A 27454-nucleotide genomic window follows, 5' to 3' on the forward strand; every position below is an offset into this window, starting at 1 on the left:
CTAGGTTACCAGGGAGGACCACCGGTACACCATCCTTAAAGGTAATCTGTGACTAATTAAAGATATACATTGAAAACTCTAGGACAACCAATAAAAAATGAATGGATGGCTTAAAATGAATCTTTTAGAAGAACATTGTTTTAAAGTAATTAACTGCTATAAACTGGCACGGTGTTATACATGAAGATTGTTCTCAAGTTAGTGAGTCTCATTTCCATAATAAAATAGTGGAATATGGCACAATAAAGTCAGTATTTCAAACAGGAAATATATTACTAAATAATCTCAAATAGAAGAAAAAATCAAAGAGAAAATAATTATGTACTCTATTTTCCTAATCTGGGTATCAAAATTCCATAGAAAGTATCTAAATTCCTCACTGAGTACCTGAAAGACATTTTTGATTTTTTTTTTAAATAAAGACAAGTTTAGTGACAACTATGTATTTTCTTCTCAATGGAGAACTTACCATAGACGTTCCCCCCAAACCCTGATACCCAAAGGATCAGTGCCGAGAGCAACTGTTTTCATTTTATTTAATGTTTTATAAGTGAGTTGAGAAAAATGCACTCAAAACATGTTTGCAAAAGGAGAAGAGAACCTTACTATGTGGCATGCCAATACATGTGGGGCAAATCCCAGAAAATCTCAAAAGCTGATTAAAGTGGTAGATAAACATCAGTGAACTTTAAAATAGTCAAATGTTTTTTACAAAAGTAATTTAAGTTATAGTATTGCACAATGATGACTTCTAAGTTGCTAGTTACTGCTTTAAAACACATCTAGGAAAAACTTAGAAATAATCCAATATATCATGAGGATATTTGTAAGTTATTTGAAAACACATTCATCTTTACAGGTCTGTAGTCTGGCTAATACAGAATGTGACACATATATTTATAAAGATAAACCATGTTCATTGAAGTTTCCAAAGACTGATTCTTGCTCAAGATTATATAAGGATTTAGAAAAAAATTAAAAAGTAAAATCTTACAAGGCAATAAATAGCAGGATCAGAACCTACTATGTAAGAGAGTGGATGAACTATTTCAAAGATTATATAATAGAGTTGGAAAAGTTTCAGAAAAGAGCAATTAAACTGATAATGGCATTAATGATCTTTTTCAGTGGCATCAGCTATGAAAGACATCTTCAGTTTGGTTGTTCAAAATAGAAAGTTGTGAATGGTGAAAATTTGACCCACCCAGGCTGAAAACATCAGCACTGGTAAAAGCTTATTAAAACTAAAACTTAAACAGTATTGTCAACCCACAAAAAATAAGGAACTAGGGCCTCCCTGGTGGTGCAGCAGTTGAGCGCTGGGTTGTGAAGCTGCCTGCAACCTCTGCAGCACCGGTTCGATCCCTGGCCACCGGCGAGGGTCCCAGATGGTACGCAGATCTCTCCTGCAGCCCGCCCCCTGCTCCCCTCAGCAGTGTACTTCGTCAGTCTGCCTGCTCTGCTCTCCCCTCTGGCTCTGGTGAATTCTCTCACACTCCTGCAATTCTGACTGTATCCAGTGCTTGTATAAATAAATAAATAAATCTTTAAAAAAAAATAAGGAACTGGGCCTCCCCGGTGGCGCAGCGGTTGAGCGCTGGGTTGCGAAACTGCCCGCAGCCTGTGCAGGGCCAGTTCGATCCCCGGCTGCTCCCCGGCCAGCGGAGGAGGGTCCCACATGGCGCGCAGACCTCTCCTGCCGCCCGCTGCTCCCCTCAGCAGTGTACTTCGGTCCTTCTGCCTGTTCTGCTCCCCGCTCTTGCTCTGGTGAATTCTCTCACCCTCCCGCGCTTCTCTCACCCTCCCAGTGCTTGTATAAATAAATAAATAAATCTTAAAAAAAAAAAAATAAGGAACTATATGAAATATTTCAATACATGTTTTAAGAAAATTTATTAAACCTGGGATCAGGTAGTTTTATATGACAGAATAGAATCAGTTAGTCAAAACATATTGTTATCTCCACATCCTTCATACCCGTGGCACACAGAATTCTGTATAATTTCTTCTTATGTGTGTGGTATGAGTTGTGTATATTATGGGGTATCTCTCTTGCCAATAGGTTATAGATTATGTTATAGGACAAAGGTAAATGATACTATAAATGTAATTAAGATCTTGCATTAGTATTTGGGGTTAATTAGAAGAAAAGTCATCCTTCATGACATCATCTTAAACTAGTCACAGTCAAGGAAAAGAAAGCTTGGGTGTTTCTAGAGAAAGATTCTCCTGTTACCCTTGAGGAAGCAAGTTTCTATGTTGTGAGAGGTCAGTGAGAACCCTGACAAGAATAGTATTCTGCCAAAACTCAGAGAAAATGCGAAGCTCCAGAAAGGAGCAGAGTCAGCACCAAAACCTATGACAGAACCTATAACAGATGACACAAGTACACGGCATCAGCCTCCTCAATACAAAAGCTGAGATGCCAAAAAGCTTCCAGCAATTTCTACACAGAAGAGAAAAGTCAGAAAACACTACCACCATGAATACAGCAAAAACAAAACAGGAAAAATAAGCAAAACACATTGGAAGTGTCCGATTGATCCAGAGAGCTGGGGGCCTACAGAGGATCTTTATGCTTATGAGCTATCTCAGGAAATGAAGAATTATATCTGCAGATATCAATCTTTGTGTCTGAGACTAAACAACGACTGATTGGGTCCTCCTGGTGGCCTAGGGGTTAGCTGAGAGCTGTCACTATTATGGCCTGAGTTCAATCCCCAACCATAACCCACATGGTGCAGCAGACCTCTCCTGTCTGCCTGCTGCTCCCCTCGGCAGGGATTTGGTAGATTTGCCTGCTCCCCACTCTGTCTCTGGTGAATTCTCTCACCCTACCCCTCCCCCCTGCCATACACACACCTCTGGTCTATACCCCAATTCTTCTACATGCCAATAAATAAATAAAATAAAATAAACAGTGACCAACATTCTTGAGAATTGCCATCTAAATGCAGGAGAATTTGCCCATTTGGATTCATTTAATTTGTCAATTTCATATTACTCTGCAATAAAGCTTCACTGCTTTGACTTCACGTTTTCTACTATAACAGCCTCATTTCTCTGTTGAAACCCTATCAGAGTTCTGCCTGCTTTCTGAGACCCTCCCTGCTTTCCCTTGCTTTCGGGAACATCAATTACCTATATCAATGATTTAAAGACATTACAGACATAAAAGTTTTCTAACCACAGGTCTGTTTCCATTTCAAATTTTCCTAAGGGTTCCCAGGACTTCCCCCTTAGGAACAAACCATTCTAAATCATAATGTAGTAAAAATGAATTTATCAAATTCTTTTCCAGTAAAGAGATATTACAACCCTACATTTTCTCCATTATTTTCTACCAAATTCTTATAATGGATCATTAAGTGAACACCTATGGCATATTCAGTTACTCGATTCTCTGGGGAAAAAAGTAGATTAATCATTAATGTTTGTCTCTAAAACTACTACCACAATCACACAACAGTCTGTTTCCAGCATTGAGAGTAACATCTTCTCTAAAATTCTGCTCCTAATTGTCTGTACATTTCAGTGGTCTGAAAATGTTTGCCTAATACCCTAAAACAATCTTGAAAGGGCTATATAGCCCTTACTTATTATAAGCTGATGTCTAAACTCACAAGATATATAAAAATAACTTGAAAGAATATACTTCTCAGTGCATTGTATCTGTATAGTTGCTTTGATTATGTAATGTATGCATATATAGATATATTTCTATGTGAATATATCTGTATATATATACATATATTTAAAATCGTGGTAGTAGTTTCGGATTTATCAGGGTGAAGGAGACAATTCCCCCACCTCATTTAGGTTTTTCCAAGGTTGGACAATTAACACCAGATAGATTAGTAGAATCTTTTTAGAGCATACAAGTTTGGAGGGTCCCAGGATACCCCTCAGTCTACACACTAACAATGCTATCCAGAAAAACTGAATCAGGTGTTTGTAAATGAATAAAATTTATCTGTAAGTCTTAGAATTTGATGTGGTAATGGTGTAACAGATTTTACAATCGCTTTCAATCTAGAAATTAAAGTTTTAAGTGTTAAGAATTCTAATTAAAGTATGAAATTATACCTAGTGGAAATAATAAGGAAACAACTGTGTATATAATTTAAAAAGTAGTATATGTGTTTGAAAAAAGGAAGGTCTAATAGGGAATGGAGGTATTTTGGTTGAGGGGTTACAAAAATTTAGTTTCAAGTTAAAGCTAGTTATTTTTGAAATGGGATGACAAAGTGGTAAAGTAAAAAATATTGAAAGGTTTGTAAGGGAAATATCTTCTAAAGGAACTTTACATGATCAAATTGGATAAGAGCAAATGACTTGTTCTAAGGTTTTGGGTTTGTTTGTTTGTTTTTAATTAATCTTATAACAGAAAGAGTATTTGTGTGAAACCAAATTCTTAACTGCTAAAGGGGACAAAAGTATCCTCACTGTGGTCAGCTTTTAATGATTGTGGGTTATTTACATAATCTAAAAATCTGGTGTTCAAATTCTGATAAGCTAAGAGAGAAATCTAGTCAACAGAAATAGAATTGTTCTTAAAATCATTAATGTCACCCTGGGTACTTATTTCCTATTAATCTAGTTTAGTGTTTTAAACCTTTCTGATAGATACCTATGACAAAACTCCTACCTCAAAATCAAAATTCTAAAATAATAAAGTCTTTGATTAAAAGGTGGTCTTGGAAGGACCTAAGACACTACCTGGAATTGTTCTCACCCCTTGTAGTGAGAGAAAAATTAAGCCAATTGGGCCAGTTTGGAAGCTGAAACTTCATGAGAAGTACTGTCACATTATAAATGTCAAGTCTGTTCAGTATGACTATGAATATAATATATATGTTCTAATATAAAGTGAAACTTCCTAAAAGTCTACATTCTAGTGCATTATTAACTGGTCAAATCTCACTATCTTAAAATATGATATGTCACAAAATTGAGCAATTTTCCTTGTTATCAGTATGATAAACACATCTTAAAGAAGGCCATTTTAAAGTTTTCTTGCGCATTTATGGAAGAAATTATTTACTGAGCTTTATAGTAAAAAGGATTCACAGAACAAAGTCTCTGACCAATACTTCAGAAATAAGGGCTGTCCAGAACAGAGGATAAAAGAAATTACAGCACTTACGGAAAATACTGGATTCACGATAACGCTAACAAGATACCAAGAGTTTCCACATGGGACTGAACTATCAAGGACAAACAATTATTTCTAATGATGTTTTCTTTGAAATATTATTTTCTATGTTTTGCTTTTTCCATATTTAAGAGTTTTTTTTTTTCCTTTTTTTGAGCACTGTCAGATTTACAACAATGGCAAATTTCATCTTTTCTGAGCAAAAGTAAAATATTTGCTTTTTCTCTTTCCCTGAATTCTCCATATGTTAAATTAGGGAAGCTTTGGCGAGAGTGTCTGTTTGCGCCTAGACTGCTTTCACATTGATCCCAGGGGCAACAAAGAGAAAATAGGCGATATGACATGTTGGATGTGGTAAGGTCTTTCACAAAATGGAGTCCATCAAACGAAGAGGCTTTTGCATTGTGAAAGAAACTAAAGACACCCTACTGACATGGAAAGAAAACATTTGTACATCATATAACTGACAAAGGGCTGATGTCCAAGATCTACAAAAACTCATAGAACTCAACAAAAGGAAAACAAATCAAAAATGGGCAGAAGAGCCAAATAGACAGTTCTCTCATGGACATATAGATGGTGGATAGACAACTGAAAGGATGTTCATCATCCCTCATGATCAGGGAAATGCAAATCAAAATGACATTGAGATACCATCTCATATCTCTAATAATGGCCCATTATTAAAAAGTCTAGAAACAAAAAGTATTGCCAGGATGAGTAGAAAAGGGAGTCGTTATATACCATTGGTGGGGATGTTATCTGATCCATCCCCTATAGAAAACAGTATGATAGTTTCTCAAAATATTATTATAAAAATAGATCTACTATATGGTCCAGCAATTCCACTCCTAGGTATCTACCCGAAAAATGCAAAAACACTAATTTGAAGGGATATATATACGTCTGTATTTATTGAAGCACTATTTACAATTCTCAGATTAAAGCACTATGATGGGAGACCATGGGTGCCTTTGTGGTGTTAGAGAGCCCCAGTGCAGATGATGAGGGGCTAAACAACATTTCTTGATGTCCAGTACTGCCCAAGTCAGGGGAGATTATACCTTTGCAATGCCTTGGTCTGAAGTTAAATATGCAATCCATTTTTTTCCTTTCTTCCCACAATTTCCCTTGTCATCGCTAAGCTATTTAAGATGGTGTCTGAAGCAATGTGGACAAATTATTCAGTCCTGATGATCTCTCCCATGTATACAGGAGGAATATGTGTTATTATTCAAATTTTGTATGGCTTTTTCTGTTATCAATCTGTCTGAAGCCTGTTTGATGATTTGCCAATTAAAGAACCCAGAAAGACATGATTTCTTTTACACCCCAACACACATAAACATTTTCAAAGTTCTACAAGAGATATTTCAAATATTTTAAATGGATAATTATGCATATTGAATCTCAATATTTTTCAGACTCTAAGGGATATATTTAAGTGATACAACAGATTTATCTCAAAATGTCAAAAATTACAATATGCTAAAAATTATCTTTTGAAATTATTTCAACTTATGATAAATTTGTATATCAATTCATTCATGTATAAGAGGCTATATTAGTTCAAAAATTCTATTGGGGTATCTTTGGAAATAGGTAAGGCTTTATTATATCACCAAGGCTACCATAATACCTTCTAGATATTTCTGCCTGATAACCACACCTCACTCAAAATTGCTTTCAAAACTGCAGTTAGGGCCTCCCTGGTGGCGCAAACAGTTAAGCACATCACTATGAAGCTATCCGCAGCCAAAAGTTCGATCCCCGGGCCAGCCAGGGAACTATCCACATGGTGCAGCAGACCTCTCCTGTCTTGCCTACTGCTCCCCTCAGCAGTGTATTTCAGTCAGTCTGCCTGTTCTTTTCTCCACTCTGTCTCTGGTGAATCCTCTCACCACCCCACACCTCTGGCCTGTACCCCAGTTCCTGTATGCATAAATAAATAAATCTTTTAAAAAAACAAAACATAGTAATACCTTTAAATGTAAGATTTTAATAAAGTCACCTCTCTATTTGCTACAATGAAAAGGTGTCACACTGTCAATCCCTGTATACCTTTTCAGTGACACATCATCACTGCTGGCCTTTCCTATCATGCTGTGGAAACTGAAGTACAGGATTTCCCAGCCTCCTGCCTCTGGGCCCATTCTCAAGTTATTCTCCCTGCCTGATTCATCTTCACACCCTCACTCCCCCCCACCCCCTCATTTTACCATCTGTCTTTTTCCTAACTAGCACAGAATCATTATTCAGGTCTCAACTCTGAAATCCACTGCTTTTGAAAATAGCCTCGGCCCTCCGATTCAGATTTAGAAATCCCCTTAATATGCTGTAATAGCACAAAACTTCAGATTTAAAACCACAAGTTATAAAGGACATCTGAAGTTTTCTCTTGCTGTTCTTGCATCGGTTCCTGGAATCCTCATATTTTAAATGCTTGGCCACTAGTCTTCCTCAACTTCTTTTTTCTCCACCTAATTTCTGATCCAGATTCATAGACATAAACTTAGGTATTTCACAAAAAAAAAAAAAAAAAAAAAAAGACAAGTAATAAGACCAAACTTGGAAATCTAGAAACATGAGATGATGAGCTGTGGGAAATGCCTACTTACTCTCCCGTGCTCTAGCTTGGATGAATCTATCTTTCTGGATTCAAAATAAATCATACTCCCACCAAGAATCTATCCATGCTGATATAAATTACTCTCACTCTTTTTTACTGTGGTAAGAAATTCTACACTTCTGCAAATTCCTCCCTAGCATTTATAACAAGGATATAGGCTCTAGGGGCCCCCCTTGTGGGCAAGTGGTTAAGTCTCAGTGCTACCACCACAACAGCCCACTAAGGCCTGAGTTGGATCACAGGTCAAGGAGCTGATCCACACGGTGCAGCAGACCTCTCCTGTCTCACCTGCTGCTCCCGTCAGCAGTGGATTTCAGTAGATCTGCCTTTTCTGCTCCCCACTGTGTCTCTGGTGAATCTTCTCACCTTCCACACCTCTGGCCTACACCCCAATTCTTCTACACAAAAATAAATGGATATTTTTTTAAAAAAATCAAGCCTCTTTTAGGACAAAAGGACTGCATATCTATTGTTTACCATTACAGCTTCATGGAATCGCACACATATTGGGTGTCCAATAAACAGATGCTGGATGAATGAATGAAAACAGATCAGGACAATGAAAGTGTCACAACTGTTTCATTTTTTGTTGGAAATACCTTTGATGGTATAGTTTGGACTGGGCCCTCAAATGAGTTTTTTCCACTATTCTTTACCACATGGATCATTTAACTATGACCCAGCCTCAGTTTCCTTTCAACATTTTAATTTGTTCCCCTCCCCTAATGAAGTCAGTCTTTAATTTTGTTTTGTTTTAATTTTATTTATTTTTATGTAGAAGAAATGGGTGCAGGCCAGGGACAGAGGGAGTAGGAGGATTTACCAGTGACAGAGTGGGGAGAAGAACAGGCAGATCTACTGAAATCCACTGCTGAGGGGAGCAGCAGATGAGACAGGAGAGGTCTGCTGTGCCCTATGTGGATCAGCTCCCTGACCTGGGTCGAACTTAGGCCTTTGCAGTGGTAGCACTGAGACTTAACCCTTAGGCCACCAGGGAGGCCCAACTTTAGTATCTTTCAACTCCAGCTTTCTTTCTGCTAAGGTTTTATGATCCCTGGTAGCAAACCCTCACATGTTAAGACAAAGAAAAGTTCAGTAAGAAATTTTAACACTCAATAGTAGACACAGATTTCTCTCCATGAAGTTGAAAAAAGATTGGAGAAATGTCATAAAATATAGGTAAGTTTAAAGACATTGTAATGTTTGCATTAACACAATAGAGAAAAGAAGTGGCAGGAAATAAAACTCCTAGTGAAAAATTTCAGTAACTAGGGCCTCCCGGGTGGCACAGTGGTTGAGCGCTGGGTTGTGAAGCTGCCCGCAGCCTCTGCACCACGGGTTTGATCCCCAGCCACCAGCCACAAGGCGCGCAGACCTCTCCTGCTGCCCGCTGCTCCCCTCAGCAGTGTACTTCTTCATCATTCTGCCTATTCTGCTCCCTGCTCTGGCTCTGGTGAATTCTCTCACCCTCCCGCGCTTCTGACTATACCCAGTGCTTGTATAAATAAATAAAAATAAATCTTTAAAAAAAAAATTCAGTAACTAGTGAATTCATTAAAAAACTGACAGCTATTAGGTCAAATTCTCCCAGAAAACTATACAACAAGAGTTATCTTCTCATAACACAACTGAGTAAGTTCAAACAAATAAATAAAGAAATAAAGAAATGTTGAAGACTATGAAAATCAGTAAGAGAAAATTTGCCAATGGATGGAGGAAATATAAGAACAGATATAATGAAATAGTATTTCAGTCTTTACATAGTTTTCACACAAAAGCAGAGTTTTTTTTTTTTTTTTAGGGAGAAGGGAATGTAAAGAAAAAAACTGTTTCTTAAACATATGTATGGATGCAAATAACTTCCTTCCCAGTTCAATTACATTATTCATTTAACCAAATTTAATTTCAGGTTTTGTAAAAATGTCATCGTGACATTCATTTTCGCAGCACTTAACTTTCAGTAACATTAAAAAGGGAGTAAATGTGCCATTTAGAATTTAAGAAATGCTCTAGAAAGAGAAATCATGTGTGATTCATGAAATAATAAATATTTTAATCACAAAATCTATGAAATCTGATTAAAAAAACTTGATAAGCAAGTCATAACCATATGATGTAGAGGACTAGATCCCATACAGAGCCGAGCTAGACAAGAATTACTGCTCTGAGGGCCTCCCGGGTGGCGCAGGCAGTTGAGTGCTGCAATGTGAAGCTGTCCACAGCCTCTGCAGCGCCAGTTCAATCCCGGCCAGCAGGAAAGAATCCCACATAGCGCAGCAGACCTCTCCTGTCTTGCCTGCTGCTCCCCTCAGCAGTGTATTTCGCCAGTCTGCCTGTTCTGTTCCCTATTCTGTCTCTGGTGAATCCTCTCACCCTCCCAGCATCATCTGGCCTGTACCCTGGTTCTTGTATAAATAAATAAATCTTAAAAAAAAAAAAAAAGATTTACTACTCCTGCTCTGCCTTGTGGCATATATGAAGCCAACTTCCCTGACTCTGTTTTCTCATCTATAAATGGAAATGAAAACACCTTTCATTTCAATTGTAGAAACAGATGAATGATTACCACGGGAGATGTCAGAGAAGAGCATCTCAGCAACGAATTCCACTTTTCACACCCACTGCTGCATGGTGGGGACACAGGTGCCATGCCGTGGTCTCAACTCCACCCTGAAGTCCTGAGCAAAGTGGTTGAGCAGACGGGTCATCTGCGGGGGAGCCTTGAAAAGAGGTTGAGTCACATGGCAGCTGCGACTCAGGTGAGCTGGATGGCAACTTTTGCTCCCTTCTCCACAGGGGAGAAGGGGGGTGAGGAGGGATGGGGGGGCCTCAACTTCAGCACGGTGGGCCACTGCCACCGCTTGCACAGGGTGGATGCAGTGTAACACAGGCACTTTCATAAAAGGCGAGGTTCCACGTTCCCTGACTTCCTCAGTGACGGGCCAGCACATCAGTCAGGTGAAGCTCTGCAAGGTGGGAGGTAGGTGGGCACAAGGAGACACATGGAGAAGAAGGGCTTGCTTGCTTTCTGGTTTTAGACTTGCATCAGGGACTTGGGAGACTTAGAGGAAAGACTTGTAGAGACACTTAGAAGAGACAGGTGGATGACAGACTCATGAGGAGGTTGACAGGGGTAGCTATTATCTTGATTTGCCAGCACTTTTCGCCCCTCACCAAGTGTTCTTCAGAAGGTGCCTTGGGTTTGTGGCAAGATTTTGGGATTCTGCAGCCCCTCTTTGGGCTGACCTTGTTTGAGTGTGCATTTACTCATGAGGGGATGGGTAACTTTGGGGTTTTTTTTGGGGAAACTGTTCTTTCTTCTCTTGTTTCCCTGTGCATACTGATCTATTAAAGTTCTTCCACACTAGGAGTCTATTTTGTTTTTGTGCACACAGATGGCTAGGTCCCTATAGAAGTGCAAGTTTGGGGGTTTTAGGGTGCCCCTCAGCCTTCCAATAACAGAAAGACTTGTTGAGATTTTGCCCTGCAGTGTTAGTCCCAGATCCTGTAGCTCTACCACCACCTGGCACCATCAGCCCAGGAGAGACAGTCCTTCCTCTCCCTCTACACCACTGGTTTGATAAATTACCTTTTTTTTTTCTTCTTTTGCTGCACAAGGCTGTTTTGTTCTCATCTATGGTGCCAGATGGCTGGACCCAGAATTGGTCAGAGAGGTTCTGACCCAATGAGTTTTTTAGACTCTTCACCTGGTAACAAAAGGAAATCAACTCACAGGAAATCAACTCACACTCCTCTTCGTTCTCCTATGCTAGCAGATTATCTAACAAGAATCAGAGAGGGTAATAAGAGGAAAAAAACAGAATTTTAATAATAATATGTCTGCCTCCTAAAAACATGAGAAAGACTCAGCAAAGCTCAGTCACCCATGTGGCTTTAGATGTCATCTTAAGTAGCTTGCCTAAGACAGGGAAGGTTGGGGAAGAGGGAAAACCAGTTAGGGTGTTTATTTATTTATTGTGTTTTGCATAGAAGAACTGGGTGTAGGCCAGAAGTGGGGGGGTGTGAGAGGATTCCCAGAGACAGATTGGGGAGCAGAACAGGCAGATCCACTGAAATCCACTGCTAAGGGGCGCAGCAGGCGAGACAGGAGAGGTCTGCTGTGTCCTATGTGGGTCAGCTCCCTGGCCAGGGATCCAACTCTAGCCATACTGGTGATAGCGCTGAGACTTAACCCCTAAGCTACCAGGAAGTCCCTGCTGTGCACTCTTTAGAAAGAAGACCATTTAAATTGCTTTTTTCTAGCATAGACATATCTTTAGGTTAGGACAAAAGGGAAACAGATGTCCCTCCCATCAAGAACAATTACATAGTAGATATGTAATTGCTAATATCACTGATTCACTATTTCTCCCGATATAAACTAATTTCAAACTTTAAGAACATGCTTTGTCTTTGTACAGTGGATGGCAGAACCCATTTAGAAATGTAGGTTTGGGGTCCTTGGGTGCCCTTCATTCTGCCCGCTGACTATTCTTACTTCAGTACTCTGTTTTTACTACAGTATTTTTGATACTCCAGGCACAAGGAAGCCTTGTCAACAGCTTTGACTAAGAGTTTAATCCAAAGAATCCCAATTTTGACCACTATTAGAAGTCTACTCAAAAGGCTTTGGAAAAGGCTTAATATCATGTCCAGAATGCACATCATGGCAAGTGCAAACCTAATCAGAATCCAAGCAGGAATATTTGCATCATGGGTCTCAAAGTCTGAAAGTTATCTAGATAAATGATCTAGATGAATGATCTAGTTGCTAAATACCGTTGGATGGACAAAAGTATTAACACCAAGTTAATTTTATAATCCTAATGCCCACCAAGATACTATTTAACTCTCAAATAAAAAATAAAGACTGCAATATTAATAATTATCTCAACAATAAAATGATTGTTAATTCACTAATAAGGCAAAGTTGAATAAATAGCCTCATCCACAGCCATTAACAATAAAAATACTCAAATCAATTGGTCTATATCTGCACCAACTATAATTTCATAAACAGCTGAAGAATACAAAAGCCATTTATACTTATTCTCTAGACATCTAACTTACTCAAGAGTAGCTCTTATTTTATATCATCACTTGGGATAATTTTGATTATGTCAGCTGAACTAGAGACAACAATAGATTCACACTGTGTTTGCATCTTCTGATAGCTTTTTAAAAACACACAGAGAGTGATTGAAGACTTTAACAATTCCATTTTGTTTTATGACACATAAAGGAGCAGAATTTTCAGTAACTACACATGATTGTGCGAAAGTCCTCTGGATAGCCTTGCTTGCTATGCATCTAATATAACAGTTGTAAAGCATCAAATTGATTCAGACTCCGGTCTGAAAAATCAAGAGAAAAAAATAAACCTGGCCAAATCTTTACAAACTGCAGGATAAATAACTTCATGCTGACAGGTTTTAGAAAAATATGAAGTGAATAAAGTTGGGTTTATTAGGAGTCGATATTATAATGAACAACATAAAGATGCTTGTAAGCATTCATTTCAACATAAGAGAGTTCAAAGAAAGCAAGCCAATTGTTCTGTGCCTTTGTAAAAAAAAAAAAAGTAGAAATCTACAGGCAGTACATACACTGCTAAAGACGCATGCATTAACCATATTAGTATTCTCCTAAGAGTAGACTAGACCAACTGAGTCCTTATTGGATTCATGTATATTTCCCACTAAGATGGTATTCTATGTCTATGTCCACATAGGAGAAAAGAGTTAAGCTCTTCTTTCTTTTTTAAAGATTTATTTATTTATGCATACAAGAACTGGGTTACAGGCCAGAGGTACAGGGGGGTAAGAGGATTCACCAGAGACACAGTGGGGACCAGAACAGGCAGATCAACTGAAATACACTGCTGCAGGGAGCAGCAGGCAAGACAGGAGAGGTCTGCTGCGCCACGTGAGCCAACTCCCTGGTTGCTGATCGAACTTGTGCTGCAGTGGCTGTGGTTCGCTTCATAGTGCTGAGACTTAACCCACTGGGCCACCAGGGAGGCCTTAGTTAAGATCTTCTTAATTTGAGTTTCTTTTGTTTTGGTTGTCTTACAGGGGATAACATGTTCCCTGCACTACTTACATACAGCAGTCTTGGAGTAACTGCTGGGAAGTAGAGGCGGAGCTAAGCTACCAAATGAAGCTATGTAACATGGGAGGTAGGTGGGCTCAAGAGAGGGGCTCTACTTCTCCTAGCTGGGATGTGCAAGGAGATGTGTGGAGGAGAGTTATGTAGAAACACCTGAAAGAGTCATGTGGGTGAGAGACAGGTGTGGAGACTGACAGTGGTAGCCATTATCTTGAAGTGGCATCTCCTTCTATCCCATTTCTTTGGGGCCTATCTTCCCATTTTCTTGCTGATCCACCAGAAGGTACCTGAGACATGTGTGAAACTTTTGTGTGTTTATTTTTGCATAGAAGAACTGGGGTGCATGCCAGAGGTGCAGGGTGGTGAGAGATTTCACCAAAGGCAGAGTGGGGAGCAGAACAGGTAGCTCTACTAAAATCCACTGCTGAGGAGAGCAGCGGGCAAGACAGGTGGGTCAGCTGCTGCACCATATGGGTCAGCTCCCTGGCCAGGGATGGAATTCAGGCCGTAGCGGTGATAGCGCTGAGACTTAACCCCTAGACCACCAGATAGGTCCTTGTGCCAAGCTTTTGGGCCTCAGCAGCACTGCTTTGGGACAGCCTTACTGGGCAAAACATTTGCCCATAAGGGGATGGGCAATTTTGGAAAGTTTACAGGGAAACTATTATAAGGAATATCCTTAATCTTCTCTCTCCACATAAGCATTAATTACTAAATATTTTTCACAGTAAAAGTCTGTTACCTTGTGGCTGATGGAAGGACCCATTTTAGAGCATGAACTCCTCTAAGACCGAGGTGCCTGAATGTCTGTCACACAGATTCATATGAATCACGAAGATTCACATGAATCACTAAGAACAAAAACTGTCCTTTTTCCCTAAAGTCCTGAAAACTGAATGCTACTGATTCAACACACACTTCAAAGAAATTATATTTAGACCATCTCCATGCCTGTTCTTGTGTTGACCGCTCCACACAAACAGGTGTTCACTGGAACACCCAATGTCATGACCTGAATCAAACTGCAAATGATGCTTTGAACCCAACATCTAGAAATCCTTGACTAGCTGCCCTCAGGATTCACACAAGATTTACAGTCAACTCCAACTTTAGCCTTTGGTTTTCTATAGTTTCTATAAAATTCCTCTTATGAAACATTTGATAGTTTAAATAATATAGGCCTAACTGGCAGCCCAGCTGTAACACCACACCCTGAAATTACATATAACTGATTTATTATTTTCTATTCTTGGAACCCAGAGATGGTTCAGCTGGTGAAACAATTTATCTACTAGGTCCTCGAGGGCCTCGCTAGTGGCACAAGGGATTAAGAAGCAACCTATGAAGCTTACTGCAGCCACTGAAGCACGAGTTTGCTCCTCAATCAGGAAGCTACCCACATGGTGCAGCAGACCTCCCTTGTCTCGCCTGCTGCTCCCATCAGCAGTATTTCAATCTGCCTGTTCTGTTTCCCTCTGTCTCTGGTGAATCTTCTCACCCCTCACACCTCTGGCCTGTACCCCCATTCTTGTATGCATAAATAAATAAATATTAAAAAAAAAAAACCTTGGTCCTCATGTGAGCTTTATTTGAAGTTTCAAAAGGGGACTAAAGCGGAAAAGAATGCACCACCTCAAAATACACCTTTTGGACATAAGGGTTATTTTAAGAAAGCGCAAACAAAGGAAAAGCACTGAAAAACCAGGAAGGTACCCTTTTTTTTTTTTTCATTTATAAGGAAAATATCTATTTGTAAGGGTGCCAGTCTCTATGTATCAGGAAGAGGAGAATGACCAAATCTCAATAAACTCTTATCAATGGATAAGGCAAAAACTGAAATCTGTGTAACGATAATACCCTTGTTTACTTCCCACCACCTGATAATACTTCATAAGTGGCTCTCCCTCCTGCCTACCACATTTTTTGTCTTTAACTTGAGATGGTATTTAAGGTGGTAGTTTGAACCATTAGGTACTCAGTTTTCCTTCATATTTCCCAAGTATAAAGGAAGTTTCATGTTATTAAATTTCAGTTTGTTTTTCTCTGCTAATCTGTCTTTCACTATAGGGGTTTTTCTCAGTCATGAATCTAGAGTGATAGAGAGAAAATCATTTTTGCTCCTCAGCTACATCAACTGTCTATGCAAATTCACTGTTTTTCTAAATTCCATTGCAGCACCATTGCTAAGGTAATTTCTTTGATCACCTATAAATCAATTCCTTTGTATAGATTTGTTCATTTAAGACCAGCATAAAAATCATCACATGCGGGGCCTCCCTGGTGGCACAAAGGGTTACCTATGAAGCTGTCCTCAGCCTCTGCAGCACAAGTTCATCCCAGGCCAGCCAGGAAGCAACCCACATGGCCCAGCAGACCTCTCCTGACTCCCCGCTCCTCCCCTCAGCAGTGTGTTTCAGTGGATCTGCCTGTTCTGCTCCTCACTCTGTCTCTGGTGAATCCTCTCAACCCCCACCCCGCATCTCTGGCCTGTACCCCAGTTCTTGTATGCATAACTAAATAAATCTTTAAAAAAAATCATCACATATTATACTTGCCCCAATTAACTCAATCTGCATATAATCATTTGTATTGTCTGTGTGGAATATATAATTTCCATTTTAAATGTATGCATTTTTATGTTTCTTCATAGCTCAAACTCCATTATTAAAATTATAAATAGAAGACTATATATTTCTTTATAATGTCTCACGCAATTATGTAGTGTCTCCTTAAGAGGAATACTAACTTATTTTTAAATAATCACATATAAGTAGCATATGAGGAATAGATCATTTCCTAAGCAAAATTTAAAAATTAGGTTTATTAACACATTTTCAAAATATTTACTGCTACTACAGTGATGACATTTAAGTAAATACGAAATTAATGATCATACTGCCTATCATAAAGTGCAAAATGAACAAACTCGGTGCTCACATTTGTCCCTCTATCTAGAGCTTTATTCTGTGAACAAAACACAATAAACATGATAATTTTGCTGAGAAGTAAGTAATAATACCTACAGGCAATTAAGTTAAGTTTGTGTTCTTCATTCTCCTTATTTTACTCAATTGCTAGGAAATATACTCCTCTGAGTTTCTCTGCATTTAATATCTATTGTGTATGTGTAGTAGGGCAAATTTAATCATAAACTATTTTATATCTGAGAAATTGCCATCTCAACATTAAAACATTTATTCTTACCTTTTTCCTAAGTCATTTAAATATGTTTTTCTATAATGAGAACATTTATTTTCAACACATCAATTGACATATGACTAGCTCATTTAAAGAATTAAGTTTATACTGATGGGCAGCATTCCTCAATGGATACCTAGTTTCTAATAAATGCTCATGAATTATTTCTTCCAACCTTAACCTTCTCTGGTTAAAATGTAATTCTATGTGTTTTTAATCACATAGGAATGATTCTCTTTCACTGAAATCTCCTTTCTTTTCATAACAATGTTTCCTCAAATAGATAATTTACAGAAGCAAAAGCAATTCATTGAAACACTTTTACTTAAACAAAAATTAATTATATGTAGAACATTGAATGAGTAAAAATCTGTAATTAATGAGAAATTTATGGCAAAACTGATATTATTATTGAATTTTTAATATGTAAGGTTTGAAACTTATCTTTCTATATGTAGGTAAAAATGAATAGTCGGCCGTAGATCATAAGGCTCACTCATCAAAAGATCAGTTTCCATTGTAAAATTTAAGGGTTAATCACAATTTTTTATATGACTCTTTCCAACCCTTAACATTTCATTCTATTCTTGATAAGGGACTAGGAAGATAAATTGTAAATGCTCACTATATTGATTACCACAAAATATATTTTGTTATTACTGAATGAAGCATCCATTTCAGTACAAACTAAATAACAGGAGGACTTTGCCTAAGGCATTAACATTTCCATAGATGAGGGGTACAACTTATTGCAGTAACAAACAGAAAAAAAGTCCAATTTGTGATTCTTCTTACATTTAATAATTCAAAGTAATCGGTATGCCAAAAATTTTCTTTTTCTCTACAAAAATGACTAAAATACCTCACTTATTAAGAACCAACAATACTTGGCATTCATGTTATCCGGCAAAGTTTTATCCAAATATATCTATGTAAACATTTGGCCTTGTTCTCTCTTTTCTGGCTGAGTATTCTGGCACAATAACCACTTCCTTTAATATCTTCATTTGTATTTTGACTTACTTCTATTCCTCCCAAGAATATCCCATTTATATAAAATCTCAGTAAGTTTTAAAGAAACAATGTACTATTCAAGCCTTCCTAAATAACATGATGCAAAGCCAGATTCAACAAAACAAATAATATACTTTTTCTTTGGTTAACATAAAGGTCATTGTTTCATATAATTTGTCCGTTAGCTATGAGGAGATGACAATAGGACTTGTAATCATCTGTTTTTTAATAGACAGAGACAACGTAACAAGTTTTTTTTTTAAAGTTATATTCAAATTTCCCAGTCCAACATTACTTTTCATATGAATTAAAGTTCTTATTCTTTACTTTTATTACATCGCTCTTATTTTCCAGTCAAATTCATATACTACCCAAGTCAGGGTCAACATTTAAATTATAGGAAACAAAAATTAAAAAATAAATTGTATGCATATGATAATTTTATAGTATAAACTTCCTCATTAGAGACCATCTCTGTATTTCCTATTAGAAGTTTCTCTCCATAGAAGATTGATTGTTTATCATGATTTCAAAGCACTTTAAAATTTTAATAAAAGTCACTTCCCTGGTTTTAGCAAAGGGACAAATCATAGATGCTTTCTACCATTTTTATTTATTTGTTATGCAACTGGCGCCCTCATAGTGATCTATTTCGTTTGTTACTGGCCCATCCAATCATGTCTTGGCTGCCTACTCCCCAGTTAGTCAATAGATTCTCCTCTTTCACCCAACTTCTCCTCTTGCCAACTAATTTATCATGGTCCATCTGTTAAATTCCTATGTTCTTTCTGGCACAGCTCCGCCTCCAGACTCCTTTCCAGCCACCTACCTTGCTGCCCTTCCATCTGCTACCATGACTTGTATCTTTTCTAACCTATTCCCAATCTAAATCATCTACGTTTCCACTTGAATTTCTCTGTCAAGGGTACCTTTAAAGGGCTATTGTGGTCTCAATAATGTATAATAATACAACTTTGAAGTGACAAAGGGGAATTTAAAGTCATAGATTCAAACAGGATATTAATTTTTTATTTTCCACCCTTTAATTTCATCCACTGTCCTGAACTTCCTTCAGTGATGGCTTAAATGATAGTGTTTGTGTCTTTGATATATACTCAGAGCACTACTTCAGTGGGGCTCAAAATTTATTAGTCTTGTAATTAATTGTGCTTGCCTTGCTGTTGCAAAGTTCATGCATCCACAACGCATTCACTCATTAGCAACAACCTTTTCTTGGACTCGACATTCTCACGACATTTTAATTCAACATTTTAGGCTTAACATAGCAGAAATTGTTTTTATATAGGATATGTGATCTATTTCCTACTAGCTAGCAAAGACATTGTATAAACACCACCAGGATTTGTTAATCACTTTTCAGAATTTGTTATCTAAAGAGCTTAAGGTAGCATCTTCCCTTGACTTTAATAGATTGACAAGGTAGATACTGGTTCTTGTGTGGTAAACATGGCAAAATACCTGTTAAAGTGACCTCAAGAAGATACATAAAACTTCATATCTATATATCTTGTCACAAAATTGAATATTTGTAACTATTGGTTCCTATTTCAGGAGGTTGGGGCTTCCCTGATAGTCTAGGGGTTAAGTCTCAGGGCTATCACCGCTGCTACCTCAGTTTGATCCCTGGTCAGGGAGCTGACCCACATGGCACAGCAGACCTCTCCTGTCTCGCCCGCTGCTCTCCTCAGCAGTATATTTCAGTAAATCCATCTGTTCTGCTCCCAACTCTGGTGAAACACACCTCCTCCCCCTACACAGTGATAGTGCTAAGACTTAACCCTCAGGTCGCCAGGGAGTCCCTTAAGAAATTTTATTGTGGTTTTGGGTGGAGGAGGCAAAATTAAAGTGGATTTAGGATCAACTAGTTTGAATAATTTCAGAAAGCTGTCCCTAGTTATTTGGTATTTGTCTCTGGGTGATGTGGGTAGTAAGAAAATGATCCCGAGCATTTAGAATCCTGATGAAGAAGGTGGCTAAGGGTACAGGCTCTGGATTGGTAGGTTTACAGTTAAAGAGTAAATTCAGGGACCAATTGCTTACTAACTCCAGTAATTAGGTAACCCTGGCAGAAGTAGTCCCTCCAGGTTTAACACAGTAAAGCATTAGAAAACAGAAAATTAAGAAACATGGCTAACATGCTGTTTTACTTAGGATTAACAACCTTTAAAAAGAATATTGAAAATTCACGTTATTCAGGGTTTGAAATTTCTTTAGCCTTCAATGGAGTTAAATAATATCTATCAATGCCCAATGACTTTCAAACCAATTCTAAATATCCTATGACTGTTTTAGACTATTCCAGTGTCTTAATACCTCTTCTCACCTTGTTCCCTCTCAACTATACCTATTTAATCCTGACCTTAAAATATACAGAATTATTTTTTTGCTTCCAGGTCTATCTATACCTATTCTTCTTCACAACCCCATTTTAAAATCTTGATTCCTAAGTGTTCATTTCTCAGATGACACCTGACATTTTTACCAAATATTTTGGCTAATGCTGTGTTGTAAAATGTTCCCTGTGTTTGAATTATCTGTTCTATTGAACACAATACATCTTTTTTTATATCTACAGAACCAGAGCACCTAGATCCTTAATAAATATTGATTTATTTTGTCAGAAGAAAATGATTAGGGCACAATGAAAGTGAGGTGAAATTCATAAACATAATAGGAGGAAATAAACTGATTAAATATCCCTGATGTTATAAAATGGATCATCCCTCAGAGTCAACTGATATGAGCATATGAAAGAAAAATGTTTCATAAACTGATTTCTTATGGGTAATACTTTAAGGAAAAAAATTATCAATTTAATTTGAGAGAAAGGATTATGTCTCTTGGTATCTCTCTTTGTAATAAATTCATACTTGCAAAAGCTTTCTGTGGATTTTTAAAAGTTTGTAACTCATCCTATATATTTACTGAAGAATCCTATGGGGGATGTATAAGCTTAGATTTAATCAATTTTATGGGTGTTTTTCAAAATTATATCAGTTTTTATTGAGGTAACATTGTTTTACAACATTTAATAATTTAGGGGTATAGGATTGCACCTCTTCAGATGTATGTTACCACACCACACCCAGCACAGAGACACATAAATTTCCACCAAGGTCCACTGGATATCCTGCCTCCTGGGAGTCAGACTTTGAGCATTTGTTTTGTTTTAGTTATGTGTGTTCTGCACAACACAACTCAGTTCTGCAGTCAGATTTTGAGGATTTGTTTTGTTTTAGATGTTTTTTCTTTGCTCTGTTTCTTTATATCCCACATATGAATGAAATCAGCCAGTATGTTTCTTTCTCCTTTTGACTTATTTCACTTAGTATAACCCCCTCCATTCCCACCCATGTTGTCATAAATGGCAAGAGTTCATTGTTTCTTATAGCTGTGTAGTATTCCATTTTATACACAGACCACATCTTTTTTATCCACTCATCTGTTGTTGGGTACTTAGGTTGCTTATTTAATGTGGCTATCATAAACACTGCTATAATTAACATAGAAGTGCATATGTCTTGTTTTTTGTTTTTTAAAGATTTATTTATTTATTTATACAAGTACTGGGTACAGTCAGAAGCACGGGAGGGAGAGAATTCACCAGAGCCAGAGCAGGGAGCAGAACAGGCAGACTGACGAAATACGCTGCTGAGGGGAGCAGCGGGCACTGCAGGAGAGGTCTGCGCGCCATGTGGGACCCTCACCAGCTGGCCAGGGCTCAAACAGGCTTTGCAGAGGCTGTGGGCAGCTTTGCAGCCCAGTGCTCAACCACTGTGCCACTGGGGAGGCCCGCATATGTCTCTTTGAATTAGTGTTTTAGCATTCTTCTAACAGTTACTTAGGAATGGAATAGCTGGATTACATAGCAGATCAATTTTTAACATTTTCGGAAACCTCCATACTGTTTTCCATAGATGCTGGACCAGTCTACACCCCACCAATAGTATACAAGCTAACTTTTTGTCAAAACTTGTTTCTTGTATTTTCATATGGACTATTGTCAAAGTATGCAGTGGTATCTTACTGTGATTGTGATTTTCATTTACATGACAGTGGACATTTTTTTTTTAAAGACTATTTTTTTTTTAAGATTTATTTTTATTTATTTATACAAGCACTGGGTACAATGAGAAGCGCGGGAGGGTGAGAGAATTCACCAGAGCCAGAGCGGGGAGCAGAACAGGCAGACTGATGAAACACACTGCTGAGGGGAGCAGCGGGCGGCAGGAGAGGTCTGAGCGCCATGTGGTACCCTCGCTGATGGCCGGGGAGCAGCCAGGGATCGAACCAGCGCTGCAGAGGCTGCAGGCAGCTTCGCAACCCAGCGCTCAACCACTGAGCCACTGGGGAGGCCCACTGGGCATTTTTTTAATGTGTCTATGTCTTCTCTGGAGAAGTGTCTTTTTAGTGCTTCTGCTCATTTCTTGATTGGGTCATTCGTTTACTTTTTGCTGAGTTATATGAGTTCATTATAGATTTTGGATATTAGACCCTTGTCAGATGTATGATGGGCACCTTTTCTCCCATTCAGTAAGGTGTTTTTTCATTTTAATGATAGGGTTTTGTTTTGTTTGTTTGTTTGTTTTTTGTTTGTGGGTTTGTTTTTTTTTGTTGTTGTTGTTGTTGTACAGAAGCTTTTTAGTTTGATGAGTCCCATTTGTTTATTTTTGCTTTTATTTCTCTTGCTGATGGAGTAAAGTCCCCAAAGCCATCCATGAAGCCATCATCAGGGAGTGTTTTACCTCTCTTTTCTTCTATATATTTTATGGTTTTAGGTCTTACACCCATCATTAATTGACTTTCAATTAATTTCTGTAATTAGTGTGAAAGAGTGGTCTCATTTTTTTTTTTCATGTGATTGTCCAGTTTTCCCAACACCATTTATTAAAGAGACTATCCTTTCTCCATTTTATACTTTTGATTCCTTTGTTGTAAGTTAATGCTCCATGAAAGTGTGAGTTTATCTCTGGGCTCTCATTTTATACCATTCATCTTTGTGTCTTTTTTTTTTAATTTCAGTAACATTCTACTTTAATTACTGTAACTTTATAGTACAGTTTGAAGTCTGGGAATGTGATACTACTTTTCTTTTTTGTCATGTTGCTTTGAGTAAGTTAGTCATTTTGAGCATATTATCTCTCTTCAAATTTTTTTTCTCCTAATCTTCAATAAGTAATTCATAACTTTTCCACAATCCAGGTTTATGAACAATGTTAACTAGTTATCAAATATAGATATAAATAATTACTTAAAATTATTACTGAGATAATTAAGGAAAACAATGGAGCCACTTAAGTCTGGGATTACTGAAACAGAGTCAGCATGCTATTGAAAATGGGCCCCAGGCACAGCCAAATATGTCTAGACATGTTGGGTGAAATAAAATGAAACAAAACCAACCCACCATACACTGCCCAAGGACAGAAACCTAAACCAATCATGGCTTAGCTAAATTTCTCCTCATTTTCATAGCAGGCCAGAGTGAGATTTATCCCACCCTTCTAATGTATGCAATCTTTACCCATCCTCAGGTAACTTGAAACACGATTTCATTTCCCTCCAGAGCTTCTTGAGTCTGTCTGTCCTGGCCTACAGTCCTAATAAAGCACCAGATAAATGCCTTGTTCTAATTCCAGCTCAAGTAGGTTATAGTTTCTTGTTTAGCATAATATATATGCAAACATCCCTATTAGTATAAAGCATTTATTTCTTGTATAACAATCTTGACAGCTTACTGTTTAAAAAATATTCTTCTCCACAGACTTCTCAATCTAATTAGTCACTATTAAAATTCATATATAAAGTAAATTACAAAACTTTTTATTAATATTTCAGAATTCTTATAAATTGCTCTTGAGGCATTAATAAAATATATTAATATCAATTTAACATCAAACAGTATACTTTACAAATTAGCTATATTTTTTCAAAAATCTTATTTGATATTTCATTATTATATTTCTCATTCCATTGCCTCTTTTCCTTTCATCATATTTTCAGTTTCCTTTCCAAATGTATCTAATATGATAATACTTTGTCATTGTAATAAGTATCTAAACTTATTTTAGTGTTTCATTTCACAGACTGTGTGAAATTAGTTCTTGTCAATTAGTTTCTTGTCAATTTTTCTCAATTGATAAACTATGAAAATTAATTGTAAGAAGTGGTGGAACTGAGCTTTCCAGATTTCCCCTTCATGACACAGGAAATATCATCAGGTATTTTCAATTTGACTTGGGTTGAGAATGGAACAATCGCAAATAAGTTTAGATAATTAGAAGTACAGTGCTACACAGCTCTCTTTGTTTATAAATTTTCCCATATTAGTCCAATAATTTTACTACTACTTGTCACCCAGTGTGGGAGTTTTTATTCTCTTACTATCACCTCGGGTATGTGTCATTATGCAATAAATAAATTTAAGATTGTACCTCCTGTGTTAATTCTCATTTTCCTTTAGATTCCATTCTACCAGGTGTTAATGGGACAGCTCAGCCCTGAGCATTTGAGCAGAGCTGAGCACCATGACTCAGCACTAGGAGACCTCAGATGTGCAAAAGTTACTCCTCCTTTCTTTCCCTCACTAGGGAGAGAGTACACATGTGAATCTCCTCATGGACTAAAGGCTAAATCAGCTTTGAAGACTTCAGCACATTCTACAATGCTGAGAGTTCTGTGCTACAACACCACCAGGTAGTTGACTAGAAATCCAAGTACTATAGTAACACTGTAGCAGAATTAAAATGTACTGTGAAGTAACTGAAAATTAGTTTTCCTGTGCTGTAGTTATCATTGTTCTGTATTTTTTTTTCAGCCTTTCTTTTTAAGATACACTGATGTCTGTTTCACAAAGCATGTTTGACCTTATCTCTTAGGGTAGATGAGAAATTATTTAGCAAACTTTTTTTAATTTAGCATCAAATAGTATACCTGAGGAAGTGTGTGTGTATATATATATATATGCATGTGGGTGTTTTATAAATTATTAGTAGTATATATGTATGTTTGTCTATATGCATATAAATTATAAATTTACTGTTGAAAAGCATTCTTAAAGAATTTTACTATATTACAATTTCTTACCAAATGTTTGTTAGTGCAATTTTCCCACCCTAAAGAGATGCTCTAAAATTCATGTCATACTGAACATCTTTTACATATTTGTTAAGTATTCGCTATGATATTTAAACAAGCAGCTTTAATTCTTAGTCTGGCAAATATAATAGTATAAAACTAATTTTTTTAGCTTTGCTGATTATTTGGAAATTTTATTTGACTTTTATATTGTAGGTTCTACAGTTGTGTAAGCTTAATTTTTTTAAAGACCAAGGAGAATCAAACTATTTTTTGATAGATTTTAAAGTATTTCATCTATCCATCACTTTCAGAGAAAGGTCATTTTGGACAGGGGGAGAAATTCAAATTGCTTTGTTTCTGACAAGAAGGTCTTCCTTCAAGGACAAACCAGTCCAAATTATTTTAACACCATCTGTCCAATTTGTTTACAACACAATATTTAAGTTTAAGTACCTCAGTGCATTCCTCTACTTCTGGGAGCAAGATTGAAAATTTTTTGATGCCAACCAACATCTTTTATCATAATTTGAAAATGTTGACATTAAGGAAATAATCTGAGCCAAAGGAATACCACATCCCTGTTTAAACTTCCTCATAGGAGGTCATTTTCTCCTATTGATTCAGCTCACTCTGGATGCTGCCCCTCCCCATTTTGCCCTCCCCATTTTGCAAGCTTCTCTCTATCCAAGACACACATTTTTTAGCTCTGCTACATTCTTGAAAAGCTCCTGCATTCCAAATAAAACACCCTCAGGCACAATATCATCAAAAATAGTCTGCTTTTCAATTAACATAACAATTGCGGGCACTGTCACTACACTGCAATGCTAGCTTGCCTGAGTCAATCTTCTCCAAACTGCATCACCATTATCCTAACTCAGCACGTTCTCCTACAATTTCTAACACAGAGAAAAATCTCCGACTTACCTCATCTGTTGAGTTATCTGTCGTCCTGGGTATAATATTTATTGGAAATTGTCCATCTGAATAAATGCAGTGAGAGTTAGCCTATCATACATCTCTCTCCTGCAGCAGAAAGCAAGTTAAAAGGACTTCAAGCTGTGACCTCAGAGGCAGGCAGAGCCGCTCCCATACTTCAGCCAACCTTCTGGGGAGGGCAGGTTAGATGACAGTAAAACTGGCTGTCTACATAGCAGTAATTTCAAATAAAGCATTATGAGCTGGGAGCCAGAGCCGGGGGATTTACATCTTCTAAATTCGGCCAGCCCAAGTCAATGCTGCTTCTATGCCTGAAAATATTAAGCATTTCACTGCAGTCACTTAAAGCAAGAAACTATCTGAGGCGACTTCACAAACCCTGTCATTCTGTTCTGAGACTAAAGAATGAACACTGCATGCATAATTCATGCATTAAAATCCTCAATGCACTTCCTGTAGTCAATGTTCTATACAGTAATGAGCTATTGATCACCTCATAGCAAAGACAATCGGAGCGCCATGATTGGTTTGTTTCCACAAATAAAATTACAACCCAAATCACAGGCAGGAGCCTCCACCCTGCAGCATCTACTCAGGTAAAACACTCACATAGAGGAGATGACATTTGCATACTGCAGAATGTTTAAACTGGACTCTCTCTCCAGAAATGCTATCGAATGTTCCCTTTTATCCCAAAGACTGACTTTCTGCAGATTTCGGCTGAATATTTTGCATTCTATGCAAGGCATACAGAGTTGAATTTTCCCTACCATTTCTGAAAATCAACAAGGGGGAACTGAAAACTAAGAAAAAAAAATAACACAGAGAGTGACGATGCCCATAAATCAAAAGAGATTTTAAATCATGGTAGTAGCTACATACACCAATGCTAACTTTTGCCTTGCTCCTTTATATGGGTATCTCATTAGTTGTGAGAACCATTTCTCTTATAATTTAAGCTTCTAAGAACACACCAGGGTTTCTATTAGTCTTTTCTCACTGCCTGAAAAATGCAGGTTTTAAAACAAAATGTGCATTTCATCATGCTAATATTCATCAAGGGAAATCACAAATAGCATTTTAAAATGTCATAATAGTATTTGTAAACACTATAGTAGCAATCCATGCAAAATAGCAAATTCATATGTGTATATTTTCCAAAGTATCTTCAATATAAAAACTAAGTTTTATTTTTCCACTAAAAGAAACTGAACCTGACGTTATAAAGATCATTTAGATACCTACTGCCATGTCTTTCCAAATCTTTCTTTTAAATGAAATAACTAACACTGCGTTTTAACATTATATGT

At 37.4% G+C, this 27454-nt stretch overlaps 1 protein-coding gene across 6 annotated transcripts in view; it reads right to left on the reverse strand.

Annotated features, from left to right (window-relative positions):
- Window positions 1-27454, reverse strand: part of CNTN1 (contactin 1) — a 397546-nt gene that overhangs the window by 219535 nt on the left and 150557 nt on the right. Inside the window, exons 1-2 of one of the 6 annotated variants that reach the window (XM_054696299.1) lie at window positions 12855-12967; window positions 11374-11491 (exon numbers count right to left, since the gene is read on the reverse strand). The exons of the other annotated variants lie outside the window; for them this stretch is intronic. The gene's annotated coding sequence lies outside the window, so the exon portion shown is untranslated. Of the gene's footprint in view, window positions 1-11373; window positions 11492-12854; window positions 12968-27454 lie in introns of those variants that run through there. 6 annotated transcript variants of the gene reach the window in all.

This window comes from Talpa occidentalis, unplaced genomic scaffold, assembly GCF_014898055.3.
Source record: "Talpa occidentalis isolate TD23 unplaced genomic scaffold, MPIMG_talOcc4v2.1 talOcc4.16, whole genome shotgun sequence".
Taxonomy (NCBI): Eukaryota; Metazoa; Chordata; class Mammalia; order Eulipotyphla; family Talpidae; genus Talpa; species Talpa occidentalis.